General features: G+C 55.7%; 1 protein-coding gene across 1 annotated transcript in view; it reads right to left on the bottom strand.

The window, feature by feature from the left end:
* LOC144827962 (alanine aminotransferase 2-like) overlaps positions 1 to 14,150 on the bottom strand; it is a 158,352-nt gene that overhangs the window by 48,842 nt on the left and 95,360 nt on the right. The gene's annotated exons all lie outside the window — the stretch shown is intronic.

Genomic DNA, 14,150 nt, shown 5'->3' with positions numbered 1-14,150 from the left:
GGCTGCTGCTGCTGCTGGTGCCAGGAGGAACCGCCACTTGGACTGCCTCCCTGCCTGGTGGGCCAGTGAGCTGGCCCCTGGCCCATCCTTGCCCCCCCTGCCTTGCTGCCCTCCTGTTGGACCTTTATTTAACTTATAGCGCCTGGGAGCACTTTATTTGGGCCTCTAGCGCTTGAGAGCACGTTATTTTCGTCCTTGCGCCGGGGAGCGCTTTATTGGTGAAAGCCGGTGCCCACCCGGCATTTGCCCCGTTTTTGGCTGATCTTGGAGCCCCCTGGCAGGTGCCCACCCTGCCAGGGACATTGCCGCCCAAGCGAGTGCCACCTCGCTTTTATTGGTGAAAGCCGGGAGGCTAGCCCGGATTGCGGCAAGAAGAAGTTCCAGTCTGTCTCAGCAGCGCGACCCGGAGCCTGGGGGCTCGTCTGCAGGGCCGCGCTGCCATTCGCTGTCCCGCCAGCCTACCGAGAGCTAGCCTGGCCGGAGGGTTGCCCGGCAACTGAAGGAGCGTCCTCGAGGACGTCGGGAAATGGCGGCCTAATTGCGGCTGGGGCGTCAGCCGCACGTACTGCCCAGGAAAAGCTGGAAGCAGCGGGAGCCAACCCCGTGCTTCAGTGAGGGAGGAAGAAGGACGTCAGCCCCGGAAGCAGGAAGCAGCGGGAGCCGAAACCGTGCTCCTGCGTGTGACCGCCAGCTAGGCTCCCCGTGTGGTGTGGGAGGAGAGCCCAGCACACCAGAAGAAGTCGCCCGGTAAGTGGAGCCGGGCCTGGGGGACTCCGTAGGTACAGACGAAGGGAGGAGGGCGTCGGGGCACATTGCCGGTGCCCGCCCCTCCACCCTGTGCTATCCTGGTTGCAGGAACATATCTGGGGGCATTGTGTGTATCTCAAGCCCGTCGAGGCTCCAGCGTGAGTGCCGCCATCGTGGGAGAGCCCAGAGAGGCTCCAGGGGCCTTCTAGTGATCTCGAGCCCCCAGAGGGGGGGCTCCAATGACGGGCTGCATTGTTCTTTGGAGCCTGCGAGGCTCGGGCGCAGTTTGTATAATTAGAGCCTAGAGAGGCTCAGTGGCAGCCCACGGTGTTTGTTTAGAGCCCAGCGAGGCTCTGGAGGGTCACACTCATTTCTTAGGGCCCGGAGAGAGGCTCCAGGCGCCAAAGTTATTTTGAAGAGCCCACGAGGCTCAGGGGGGACATTTCCTTTGTGCCGAGCCTGAGAGGCTCCAACTTTGTCCCCACCATCATTGCTTCACAGCTTCCCAGCACTTCGTGGGCAGCTGCTACGTTTAGGCCCTGACACTGGGACACAGGGCGTCCCAGCCCTAGAGAGGCCAGTTGGCCTAGGGACTGTCACAGGTGGTGACTTCTGTGAGTTTGGCGCAATTGTTCTTTTGCTGCACCTCTGAATGTGTTTTTATGCGTCATGTGCCTTGTTGATGCACCGCTGAATGTTTTTAGGCATCATGTGTTTTCCTTCCCTGCACCTCTGAATGTGTTCTTAATGCGTCATGTTCCTTGTTGCTTACACCTCTGAATGTATGTTATGCATCATGTGTTATGTGCTTATACCCCTACAGGTATTGTAATACTTAGGTGGTTTTTCTCCTAGTGCAGGTGGTGCTAGTGAGGTCCTGGTTACCAGTGATTACTGGTTGTGTGCTATTTTGTGCTACAGTGATTTTACATTCTATGCTTTATATTCTAAGTGCTATTTCTAAAAGTGTTACCTCTAAAAGTGCTGATTCCTGACAGTGGTCCAGGTGGCCCTGTCTTGTACATATCCCCTATAAATTCTGCCCGTGCCTCTGCACATTGTAAAGTGTGTGTTTTTATCTAATGTGTTTTGGTATAATCAAAGGCTATTTTTATATATAACCTTCTGTGGAGTTTCCTTTGTGGTGGGCCTTGGGTGTTGTTGCTGGGGGTGCGTGCACAAACACTTTACTCACATCGCCTCCGAGTTTAGCCTTGCTGGTCGCGCCACGTTACCTAGAGGGTGAGCAAGGGTTATCTTGGCATGTAACTCCCTTGCCCTGACTTAGGAGTGGTGGTCTATGACTGACTTTGGCGAAAGCCCTGGCCAGCCAGGGATCCCATTTCTAACATTGGCGGCAAGTGATGAGGAACCGGATTTGTGTTTGAGTTGTACCACAGTGGCAACTGGCCGCACTACAAAACTCTGCATTTTAGATAACCACATTTTGGGGATTATTGTTTTTTTGAAGTTCCATTTTCTTCTCTTAAGAGTGTCATTTTCAAATAGTGTCCAGTGCATTTGTTCCCCCGCCCCGCGCCCAGAGTTTGGTACCTGTGTCACGTGTGGTCAGGTTGAGAAGTTAGGGGTGATAGAAACTGCCTTACCAGTCCGAGGTGGGGGTTGTGTGTGAATGAATGGTGTGTGACACTAGACAAGTGAAGGGTGAGTTCTCTAGGGAGCTCACTGAATCTTTGTAAATTTGGTACTCTTGCTTCAGCTCTGACAGTTAAGTCCCCTGTGTTGCACGTGTCTGTGAGCATCCTGCCAAGATGGAGTCTGCTTTTAATGTCTGGGGTCTGTTTATGCATGAACTGAGAGAGTTTTGCGAAGAGAGAGACATTGCAGTGAATGAGTCAGACACCCAGTCCCAACTTAGGGGTAACCTAATCCAATGGCAGAAGGAGGACTGGGAGCGTGAGCACAGTGAGGAGAGGGCCTGGGTCTCACACCATGAGGGTGGTGGGTCTGAGGGGAGCCCTGAAGAGGAGGAAGAAAATGAGAGTACAGGGACACCAGCAGATAGTGAGGACCCCATAGATAGGGAGTCCCTTGCTGGGTCCTGCGTAGGAGGCAGCGCCTCATCCCTTTTCCTGTCCCCAGAGGAGTTGGAGGATAGGAGGAGAGAAAGGGAGCACCAGCTGGCTTTAGAAAAGCTCAGGCTAGAGCATGCCCGGGCTATGGCCCAGCTGGGCGTTAGAAAGCAACAGCTAGAGACTCAGAGGGTCTTGGCACAGGAGAAGATAGAGGAGGCTGAGAGGGCCTCCACCAGAGGCAAAGTAGCTCTGGAGGGTAGACTATCCCCTGCGCGCAGTTTTAATTTTCTGGACTCCCCAGGGCGGGTTGAGTCCAGTGGTGGCAGCTACATAGATTTCAGTGTAGGAAATCCCAGTCCCAGTTTCTAGAGTACGGTACCTGTTGCCCCAGAAGAGGAGTTAAGGTTGAAGTTCAGGGACAGTAGGAAACTGTCTCACCAGTCTTGGGAAAAGTTTGAGGATGAATGTCATGGAGCACTGTGGGCTTGGGTAGAGGTTCACACTGACTCTGATTTTGAGAAACTGCTTGATATGATTGTCAAAGTGCAGGTGCTCAGTTGTTGTTCACCAGGGTTGCGCCAACACCTGTTGGGGTGTGGATTGTCTGAGGCATGTGAGCTTGCAGAGGAAGCAGACCGCAGGGAGAGTACAAGAGGTTCTCTAGAGTCATTGGCGAGTGACTCCAAAAGTAGTGGTTCAGGTATCTTCTAGCCCAGCGTGGTGGAACAGGCTCAGTGTAGCCCAGCTAGGTCCCAGGATAGCGAGGAGGGTGTAGGGGCTCACTGCCTGGCTCAGTGGAGCAGGAGTGAGAGGTAGACCGAGGGTCCTCAGACGCCCGAAGCCCTGCCTCAGGACTTGGATGGTTTCTTGAGGGAACACCGGGTTGGGGACCTAGGCTGTCCTGTTAGTCCATTTGAGGAAGATCTCCTCGTGTCTAGGGAACATGGAGCATCTGTAACTAGAGCTCTAGGGGTTCCAGTGTCCGGCAGTGCTACTCCAGGAGGGAGCGCACAGAAGTCCGAAGTGAGGAGTGATTGGGGGATGAGTTTCCCAGTGGATGCACTAGAGGACCAGGGACTAGCCAGTTGGGCTAGATTTTCTTGGGGGGACCCGGGTGGTGACACTTCTGGTCTGGGGGATCTTCACGCACTGTCAGGTGGACAGGGGACGGGATATCTGCGCCAGACAGACAGTCACACGACACATGGGTCATGTGTCAGCCTCAGGGGAATGGCGTGTGAATCCCCAGAAGTCCTGGAGTGCCAGGCAATTATTCCACCAAAGGTTTTATACCAGAGTTTGGGAGGCCAGGTTCAGGATCAGCCTGACCTGAAGGGTAGGACGACTGTAACCAGTGTCCTGACCGGTTCTTCTTCCAGAGTTATCGCCCCAGTTGGTAGGGAGCAGGACTCTGGAAGGGGTGCAGAGGGTGGGGGAGCGACAGGGACTTCATGTATTTGGAGATAAAGTTCGTCCCTCGGTCGCTCACTACTTCTCGCGGGAATCCCACCCGGGAGAAGATCCCCATGAGGGCCTACCCCACTACGGGGGCTGTCACCGTTCGGAGGGGAATGGCTTCAGGGTACCTGGTGGCATGGTCCACCAGGACGAGGATGAACCGGTGGCCCAAGGAGGTCCGGGGGTCCAGGGACCCCACGATGTCTATTCCCACCCGCTCAAAGGAGGTACTGACAACGGGGAAGGGTTGGAGAGGAGCCTTGCGCTTCCCTCCGCTCTTCCCGCTGGCCTGGCACGTGGGGCAGGACTTGCAGTGGGTCTCCACATCGGCGCGCATACGGGGCCAGTAGAAATGGGTGACCAATCGGTGATACATTTTGTCTTGTCCCAGGTGTCCCGCCAGGGGTACATCATGGGCCAGGTTCAGGAGGAAGCCTCGGAAACGTAGGGGTACCACCAGCACCCGGGCTGACCCTAGTTCGGTGGACTTCTGTTCACTGTACAACATTTTCCCAATAGACAAAGTGGGAGCCGGACTGGTCCCCGGCGGCCTGGGCGACGGCCTGCTGCCGGGGCCCAACTAGAGAATGACAGGAGGTCTGTTCCAGGCAGAACTCCTCTCGGGAAGGCCCCCCTCCTGGCGCCACTGGGCTAGCTCAGGGAGGTCGTCCAGACTCTGGGTCTGCTCGACGGGCGGACCTAGGGGACCGGCGTCGGGGTCAATTTCTTCACTCGGGTCGCTCGCTGCTCTCCGTGCCATCAGGGACCTGGCTAGGGGTCTCCAGCCCCCCTCCCCCCTCCCCTGGGGGTGGACATTCTGACAGTCATGGCTCGTGTGCTCACACAGGCCCATTCGGGCAGGCCCACCATCTCAAGGTGAGACCTCCACTCCATCTGCTTCCGCGGGAAGCTCTCCAGATCATTGCCCAGTAGACAGTCCACGGGCATGTCAGTGCGGACAGCTACTCGCAAATCTCCGGAGACTCCCTCCCATTCATACGGAACCTGAGCTATGCGGCAGGTGTGGACGGAGTTGTCGGCTGAGATCACCCGGCAGGAGGCGTGGGGTATGGTCTGGTCTTCTGTGACTAAGTGACAGCGTACTGCGGTGATGCTGGCTCCTGTATCGCGGAGGGCCCCTACGCAATGTCCGTTGACCGTCACTTGTTGACGGTATTTTTCAGTGTTGTCGGGCAAGAGGGCTCCGGGGACCATCTCCCTATCCCTGAGGGAGACTAAGGTCATGGCGGCTGGTTCCCACCCCTCTATGTCTTCCACCTCTTTTTCTTCTAAAGCTACTGTGGCTATCTGGCACGCAGGGGGGCTCACAGCAGCGGGTTTCCTGTTCTGGGGGCATTGTGGATCACTGGCATAATGCCCGGGTTGCTGACACCTATAGCAGGCTATGCTGACGCGGGGACTCTGTCTACTTGTGGGGGCCCTGCTCTAGTTATGGGAGGAGAGCTTTGGGACTGGTTTAGGGGGGGGCTACGCTGGGGCCCGGACTGGGTTCCTCGCTACCTATCCTGACCTCCCCCACCTCTCTTACAGGGAGACCCCTGGTCATTCCGGCCATAGTCTCCCATGGATCCCCTAGGGACTCGGGTGTTCACCCATCGATCGACCTCGACAGCAAGCTTCCGGGGGTCCGCCAATTTGCTGTCCAGAAGGTGCTGTCTCAGTTCCACAAAGCAGTTTGTGGAGAGGTGCTCACAGGCTATTAAGTCGAATAGCCCCTCAAAGGTGGTAACGTTTTTTTTTTAAGAGTTTTATATAGCGCGAACTAGACCCGAACCGAATCAGGTATCAGAGCGCTTCACATATTTTCCAGTTACGTTACATGAGGACACTTTCATTTTAAGCACGGGGAGATTAAGTGATTTGCCCAGAATCACAGGAGGTTTTGGCGCTGTTACCGAGACTTGAACCCAGATCCCCAGGTCCGAGGTCGAGAGCCCTAGCCGTTAGGCCAACTCCTCTCCCCAACGTTGCTGCCCCTGATACACCCTTCCAAGGCCCGGCTGTAGACATTCACATATTCTACCCAGGTGGTGCCGGGGAGCTTTTTACAGTCTCGGAGCCGCTGCAGATACATCTCCGGAGTGAGCCCGTATCGGGTCAGCAGAGCGTCCTTCAAGGGTTTGTCACTACATCTTTGAGGATGTGCACTTTGCCCTCCACCGGGGCAGGGGATTCGCGGTTCCCCGGGGGTCGTGTCTCCTCACTTCTGGCTTTTAGCTCAAGTTCCTTCAGGCTGCGCTCGTGCTCGAGCTGGAGTTTCTTCCCTTCATGCTCCCTCTGGAGCTTCTTCTCCTCTAGTTCCCTTGCAACGGCAATTGTTCGACGGCCAACTTTTTCTCGGCCAACTTGAGCTCTCCTTCTATCTTGAGGCGCTTAGCTCTAGCTCGTGGGTACGGTTTTGTTTGCGGTCGGTGACCTCTTCTTGTGACAGACCCCTCTTCGTGCTGGGACTCCGTGTCAGGGAGTCGGTCCTGTCTCCTTCTTGGGTGCTGGTCTCGTTCTGCGGCTCTCCCTCCCTGCCGTCTCCTTCTGGTTGGGGGAGGGGGGCCCCGGACTCTACCCAGGCCATGAGGGCCTTCTAGAAGTCCTCTTTGGTGCTCAACCCAGTGGTAGCGATGTGCATATCATTGCAGAATTGTTTTAGTTCTCTGTGGGTATAATCTTCCACAAGGTCCTTTTTGAACGTGGGCTTCTCGTTCGTTCCGTTGGAGCTCATGTTTGCTCTTTCTTTCTGTTGCTCATAACTTCGTTCCGGTGGTGTGTCAGTCGTTTACTGTACGATCTCTAGATGTAGGCTCTTATCTCGTCGCTTGCCACCAATGTTAGAAGGGGCGATCCCAGAGGGGCAGGAATTGCTCTCCCGACCACTCCGCTACCCACCTCTCCCACAAATGCTGCCGAGCCTTAACGTGAGGTCCTCACCGGGGAGGACTGCGGGTCTAAGGTCGTACACACTGAACTCCCACCACACTTAGGAACGGACACCACACCGTGGATCTCAGTAAGAAGTTCTTTATCAACAGTAAGATTGAAGTAATACGAACAAGTATTTACAGTGGTCGAGGGATCGTGCCGTCTCGGTCAAGGAATAGGGAAGCGGGACAGTCTCGGTATGTGGCCAGTACGAAGCGTACCCTACGCACAGCTCTCAATCCTCGAGCCAGGGGGTACGGAAGAGGATGGTCGTACTAGTTGCTGTACTCCCTCTTCTCGAGCCAGGTCGTATTGGTAGTGTCGACGGTCCAGCCGGACCAGAGTACTCCTGGAGCTGCGACGAGGTCAGCAGGGCTCGATCCGGAGTGTCAGAGTGGCTGTTGCTTCTTGAGGAGCCGCGATGACGTCAGCAGGGCTCAGGATGTTCACGAATGTCCTTAGTTCAAGGCTGAGCCGCGACCAAGTCAGCAGGGCTCCGAAGTTCCAGTTCTTTTCTCCACGAGGATGAGCCGAGACAACGTCAGCAGGGCTCAATGAGTTATAGAGTTCTGTCTTCAAGATGGCTGAGCCGCGACCAGGTCAGCAGGGATCTCTTGTCCAGGATACAACTGCCCGCTAGTTCTGGGGCGGCCCTTGATATACTCGACTGGTCCTTTGATGTCCGGACCCTCGCAGGCAGAGATCTCATGCCTCGGGCCGGTCGTAGGAGTTTCCCGTTGGCTGGCCCTTGGATCCTTTTAGAAGATGCGTCCGGGGATTCCCAGACGCCCAGCAGGGTCTGGAGCCAGCTCTCAGGGAGGCCAGAGGTGTGAGCGAAACCAGCCCAGAGGGGAAGGCCCGAGGTGCGACAGAAACCAGTCTCATAGGGGAGGCCGGAGGGGCCATCGAAACCCTGTTGTCTTATCTACTCAGGCAGTCCTCTCCCCCTCAGCCGGGCAAGGAGCGTTTGAAGCCTAAGTTTCGCTGGGGCCGGGGTCAGGTAAGGGCTAAGGAGTCAGGGACCTCGGGAAGGGTAATGGCGGCCAGGGGCCCGGTAGGAATGACGGGATAGGGGCGCCCGGGACCGGGAATCGAATGGTGAAATGCAGGAATGGTCGCCCGTTGGCAGGGTCTTGTAGGGAGCGGGGTGGACAAGGAACGCAGCAACCAGGGGTTACTGTGGTGCAGGGTTAACTGTCAGGGTACTGCGGAACGGGGGGAACCACGCCACGAGGCCAGGTCCAACAGGTCCCACTCTCCTGGTCCGTCAGCCCTCCCGGGCTGCCCCACAATCCCCAGCATGGAGAAACGAATAGGAGGAAGGACCGCGCCCTTGACCCCAGGCCCCCCGTTCCCCTCTCCCCCCTCCCCACAGCGGATGACGCACAGCGCTTCTTACCTGTGGGGTTCCCTAGTTAGACGAAGCAGACTGGAACCCCTTTCTTTAGGGTGCGCCTAGATGAGGATGTAATAGGGCCCCATTACTTGAGGGCTCCCTTGTGATGCACAGGCCCACTCAACTGGCTGGGGTCCTGTCGGCTTCTTGTGTTGATGATGTGTACTGGGTCCCTTACCTGTGGGGTTGCTCTGGTTGATTATGCACAAAGACCATTTACTTGTGGGGCTCCCCTGGGTTGATGACACTGGGTCCCTTAATTGTGGGTTTCCCGTAGTTGAATGATATACACACTGGGCCCCTTAACTGTGCAGTTCCCCTAGTATATGCACGATAGGCCCCTTACTTGTGGGGTTCCTTGCATTGAAGATGCACGGCACTCTACCTGGGGGTAGCCAGGTTGTTGCATACTGGGCCCCTTACTTGCAGGGTTCCCCCAAGTTCATGCACACTGGGCCCCTTACCTGCAGGGTTCCCCTAATACATGCACACTGGCCTCCTTACCTGCAGCGCTTCCACAGTTCATTCACACTGGGCCCCTTACCTGCAGGGTTCCCCTAGTTCATGCACACTGGGCCCCTTACCTGCACGGTTCACCTAGTTCATGCACACTGGGCCCCTTACCTGCAGAGTTCCCCTAGTTCATGCATACTGGGCCCTTACCTGCAGGGTTCCCCTAGTTCATGCACACTGGGCCCTTACCTGTAGGGTTTCCCTAGTTCATGCACACTGGGCCCCTTACCTGCAGGGTTCCCACAGCTCATGCAAACTGGGCTCCTTACATGCAGGGTTCCCACAGTTCATGCACACTGGGCCCCTTGCCTGCAGGGTTCCCCTAGTTCATGCACACTGGGCCCTTACCTGTGGTGTTCCCACAGTTCATGCAAACTGGGCCCCTTACCTGCAGGGTTCCCCTAGTGCATGCTCACTGTGCCCCCTACCTGCAGAGTTCCCACAGTTCATTCACACTGGGCCCCTTACATGCAGGGTTCCCACAGTTCATGCACACTGGGCCCCTTACCTGCAGGGTTCCCCTAATTCATGCACACTGGGCCCATTGCCTGCAGGGTTCCCCTAGTTCATGCACACTGGGCCCTTACCTGCGGGGTTCCCCTAGTTCATGCACACTGGGCCCTTACCTGCAGGGTTCCCCTAGTTCATGCACACTGGGCCGTTACATGCAGGGTTCCCCTAATTCTTGCACACTGGGCCCCTTACCTGCAGGGTTCCCCTAGTTCATGCACACTGGGCCCCTTGCCTGCAGGGTTCCCCTAGTTCATGCACACTTGGCCCTTACCTGTGGTGTTCCCACAGTTTATGCAAACTGGGCCCCTTACCTGCAGGGTTCCCCTAGTGCATGCTCACTGTGCCCCCTACCTGCAGGGTTCCCCTAGTTCATTCACACTGGGCCCCTTACATGCAGGGTTACCAAAGTTCATGCACGCTGGGCCCCTTGCCTGCAGGTTCCCCTAGTTCATGCACACTGGGCCCTTACCTGCGTGGTTCCCCTAGTTCATGCACACTGGGCCCTTACCTGCAGGGTTCCCCTAGTTCATGCACACTGGGCCCTTACCTGCAGGGTTCCCACAGTTCATGCACACTGGGCCCCTTACATGCAGGGTTCCCACAGTTCATGCACACTGGGCCCCTTGCCGGCAGGGTTCCCCTAGTTCATGCACACTGGGCCCTTACCTGCAGGGTTCCCACAGTTCATGCACACTGGGCCCCTTACATGCAGGGTTCCCACAGTTCATGCACACTGGGCCCTTACCTGTGGGGTTTCAACAGTTCATGCAGACTGGGCCCCTTACCTGCAGGGTTCCCCTAGTACATGCACACTGGGCCCCTTACCTGCAGGGTTCCATAGTACATGCACACTGGCCTCCTTACCTGCAGCGTTTCCACAGTTCATTCACACTGGGCCCCTTACCTGCAGGGTTCCCCTAGTTCATGCACACTGGGCCCCTTACCTGCAGGGTTCCCCTAATTCATGCACACTGGGCTCCTTACCTGCAGGGTTCCCTTAATGCATGCACACTGGGCCCCTTACCTGCACCGTTTCCACAGTTCATGCACACTGGGCCCTTACCTGCAGGGTTCCCGCAGTTCATGCACACTGGGCCCTTTGCCTGCAGCGTTTCCACAGTTCATGCACACTGGGCCCCTTGCCTGAGGGGTTCCCCTAATTCATGCACACTGGGCCCCTTACCTGCAGGGTTCCCGCAGTTCATGCACACTGGGCCCCTTGCCTGAGGCGTTCCCCTAATTCATGCACACTGGGCCCCTTGCCTGCAGCGTTTCCACAGTTCATGCACACTGGGCCCCTTGCCTGCAGCGTTTCCACAGTACATGCACACTGGGCCCCTTGCGTGAGGGGTTCTCCTAATTCATGCACACTGGGGCCCTTACCTGCAGGGTTCCCGCAGTTCATGCACACTTGGCCCCTTACCTGCAGGGTTCCCCTAGTTCATGCACACTGGGCCCCTTGCCTGCAGGGTTCCCCTAGTTCATGCACACTTGGCCCTTACCTGTGGTGTTCCCACAGTTTATGCAAACTGGGCCCCTTACCTGCAGGGTTCCCCTAGTGCATGCTCACTGTGCCCCCTACCTGCAGGGTTCCCCTAGTTCATGCACACTTGGCCCTTACCTGTGGTGTTCCCACAGTTTATGCAAACTGGGCCCCTTACCTGCAGGGTTCCCCTAGTGCATGCTCACTGTGCCCCCTACCTGCAGGGTTCCCCTAGTTCATGCACACTGGGCCCCTTACATGCAGGGTTACCAAAGTTCATGCACCCTGGGCCCCTTGCCTGCAGGGTTCCCCTAGTTCATGCACACTTGGCCCTTACCTGTGGTGTTCCCACAGTTTATGCAAACTGGGCCCCTTACCTGCAGGGTTCCCCTAGTGCATGCTCACTGTGCCCCCTACCTGCAGGGTTCCCCTAGTTCATGCACACTGGGCCCCTTACATGCAGGGTTACCAAAGTTCATGCACGCTGGGCCCCTTGCCTGCAGGTTCCCCTAGTTCATGCACACTGGGCCCTTACCTGCGTGGTTCCCCTAGTTCATGCACACTGGGCCCTTACCTGCAGGGTTCCCCTAGTTCATGCACACTGGGCCCTTTGCCTGCAGCGTTTCCACAGTTCATGCACACTGGGCCCCTTGCCTGAGGGGTTCCCCTAATTCATGCACACTGGGCCCCTTACCTGCAGGGTTCCCGCAGTTCATGCACACTGGGCCCCTTGCCTGAGGCGTTCCCCTAATTCATGCACACTGGGCCCCTTGCCTGCAGCGTTTCCACAGTTCATGCACACTGGGCCCCTTGCCTGCAGCGTTTCCACAGTACATGCACACTGGGCCCCTTGCGTGAGGGGTTCTCCTAATTCATACACACTGGGGCCCTTACCTGCAGGGTTCCCGCAGTTCATGCACACTGGGCCCCTTGCCTTTTGGGGTTCCCCTAATTCATGCACACTGGGTCCCTTGCCTGCAGCGTTTCCACAGTTCATGCACACTGGGCCCATTACCTGTGGGGTTCCCCTAATTCATGCACACTGGGCCCTTTACCTGCTGGTTTCCCACAGTTCATGCACACTGGGCCCCTTGCCTGTGGGGTTCCCCTAATTCATGCAGTCTGGGCCCATTACCTGTGCTGTTCCCTAAATTCATGCACACTGGGGGGCATATTACCAAGCAATAGCGATAATTATCGCTATTGCTTGGTTAGAGACAAAATTTTACCGCTGAGCTGCGGCGATTTTTACCGCAGATAAACCTTGGTATTACCAAGGTTTATCGCAAATGCGATAAAAAACGGTCGCAATGCATGAATATCGCTGAAAAGTCAGCGATATTCATGCATTACCGAGCTAATGCTCTTAGCCATGTTATCCACCTCCCATTGGATAACATGGCTAAGAACTGCTCAGGGCAGGTGTTAGCTTTTGGAGATATTCGCGCTTAGCGCGAATATCTCCAAAAGTTGGTAATAGGAGATAGCGATGTTAGCGACTGTTTCCAGTCGCTAACATCTTGGCACGCCCACTTTGCATGTCATTAGTGATAAATATCACTGACATGCAAAGTGGGGCCCAAGATGGTCGCTATCTCCTACTAGCTGTCGCTAACTGGTGTCAGCGACAGCTAGGTAATAGGGAGATCATTTTATCTCCGCTTTCTTGGCTTTTAAAGCCAAAAAAGCGGAGATAAACCCCCTTGATAATATGCCCCTGGGTCCCTTATCGGTGGTGTTCCTCTAATTCACGGGTACTGGCAAACATTTTCCTAGCGGTCAAAAAGTTTGGCCTGTGGGGTAACCAAGTGCAGCATTGATTAAAACAGGCAAGGCACGCAGGGTGGCAGTTGAGGAGGGATGGGTGAGTGATAGGGGTGTGTAGGGGAAGCAAAGCATGTACATCTAGTGTGCTAAATTGCACAATGTGAAACTAGAAAACCCGGGAACAAGCTCGGCTTACCTATGTAACCAAATTGTGTGATCCTTGGCAATTATTTTATTTCACTTTCGCTCCTTTTCCTTCAGTATCACATAAAAGAGGACCTCTGAATTCAGGATTTGCACTGTACAAAACCCATTTATTTAGCATCTTTTAACAGCAATGCTGATGCGGGTAAACAGCAGCCAGGTGCAGCATCTGACCAGGGGGCCATATGTAGAGGTCAGGAGGGCCGTATGCGGCCCCTGGACCTTTATTATGAGTACCACTGCCCGAATGTATGCACACTGGGCCCTTTACCTGTCGGGTTCCCATAGTTCATGCTCACTGGGCCCCTTATCAGTGGGGTTCCCACAGTTCATGCCCCTTTACCTGTGGAGTTACCACAGTTCATGCCCCTTTACCTGTGGGGTTCCCACACTTCATGCCCCTTTACCTGTGGGGTTCCCACACTTCATGCCCCTTTACCTGTGGGGTTCCCACAGTTCATGCACCTTTACCTGTGGAGTTCCCACAGTTCATGCACCTTTACCTGTGGAGTTCCCACAGTTCATGCACCTTTACCTGTGGAGCTCCCACAGTTCATGCCCCTTTACCTGTGAAGTTCCCACAATTCATGCACACTGGGCCCCTTACTTGTGGAGTTCCCACAGTTCATGCCCCTTTACCTGTGGTGTTGCCAAAGTTCATGCCCCTTTACCTGTGGAGTTCCCACACTTCATACCCATTTACCTGTGGAGTTCCCACAGTTCATGCCCCTTTACCTGTGGAGTTCCCACAGTTCATGCACCTTTACCTGTGGAGTTCCCACAGTTCATGCACACTGGGCCCCTTACCTGTGGAGTTCCCACAGTTCATGCCCCTTTACATGTGGAGTTTCCACAGTTCATGCCCGTTTACCTGCGGAGTTCCCAGAGTTCACGCACACTGGGCCCCTTACATGTGGAGTTCCCACAGTTCATGCCCCTTAACCTACGGGGTTCCCTCAGTTCATGCCCCTTTACCTGTGGAGTTTCCACAGTTCATGCCCGTTTACCTGCGGAGTTCCCACAGCTCATGCCCTTTTACCTGCGGAGTTCCCAGAGTTCACGCACACTGGGCCCCTTACATGTGGAGTTCCCACAGTTC

The sequence above is a fragment of the Lissotriton helveticus genome, chromosome 4_1, assembly GCF_964261635.1.
Source record: "Lissotriton helveticus chromosome 4_1, aLisHel1.1, whole genome shotgun sequence".
Taxonomy (NCBI): Eukaryota; Metazoa; Chordata; class Amphibia; order Caudata; family Salamandridae; genus Lissotriton; species Lissotriton helveticus.
The sequence above is the reverse complement of the archived record's forward strand: the minus strand, read 5'-3'. Positions and strand labels throughout refer to the sequence as shown.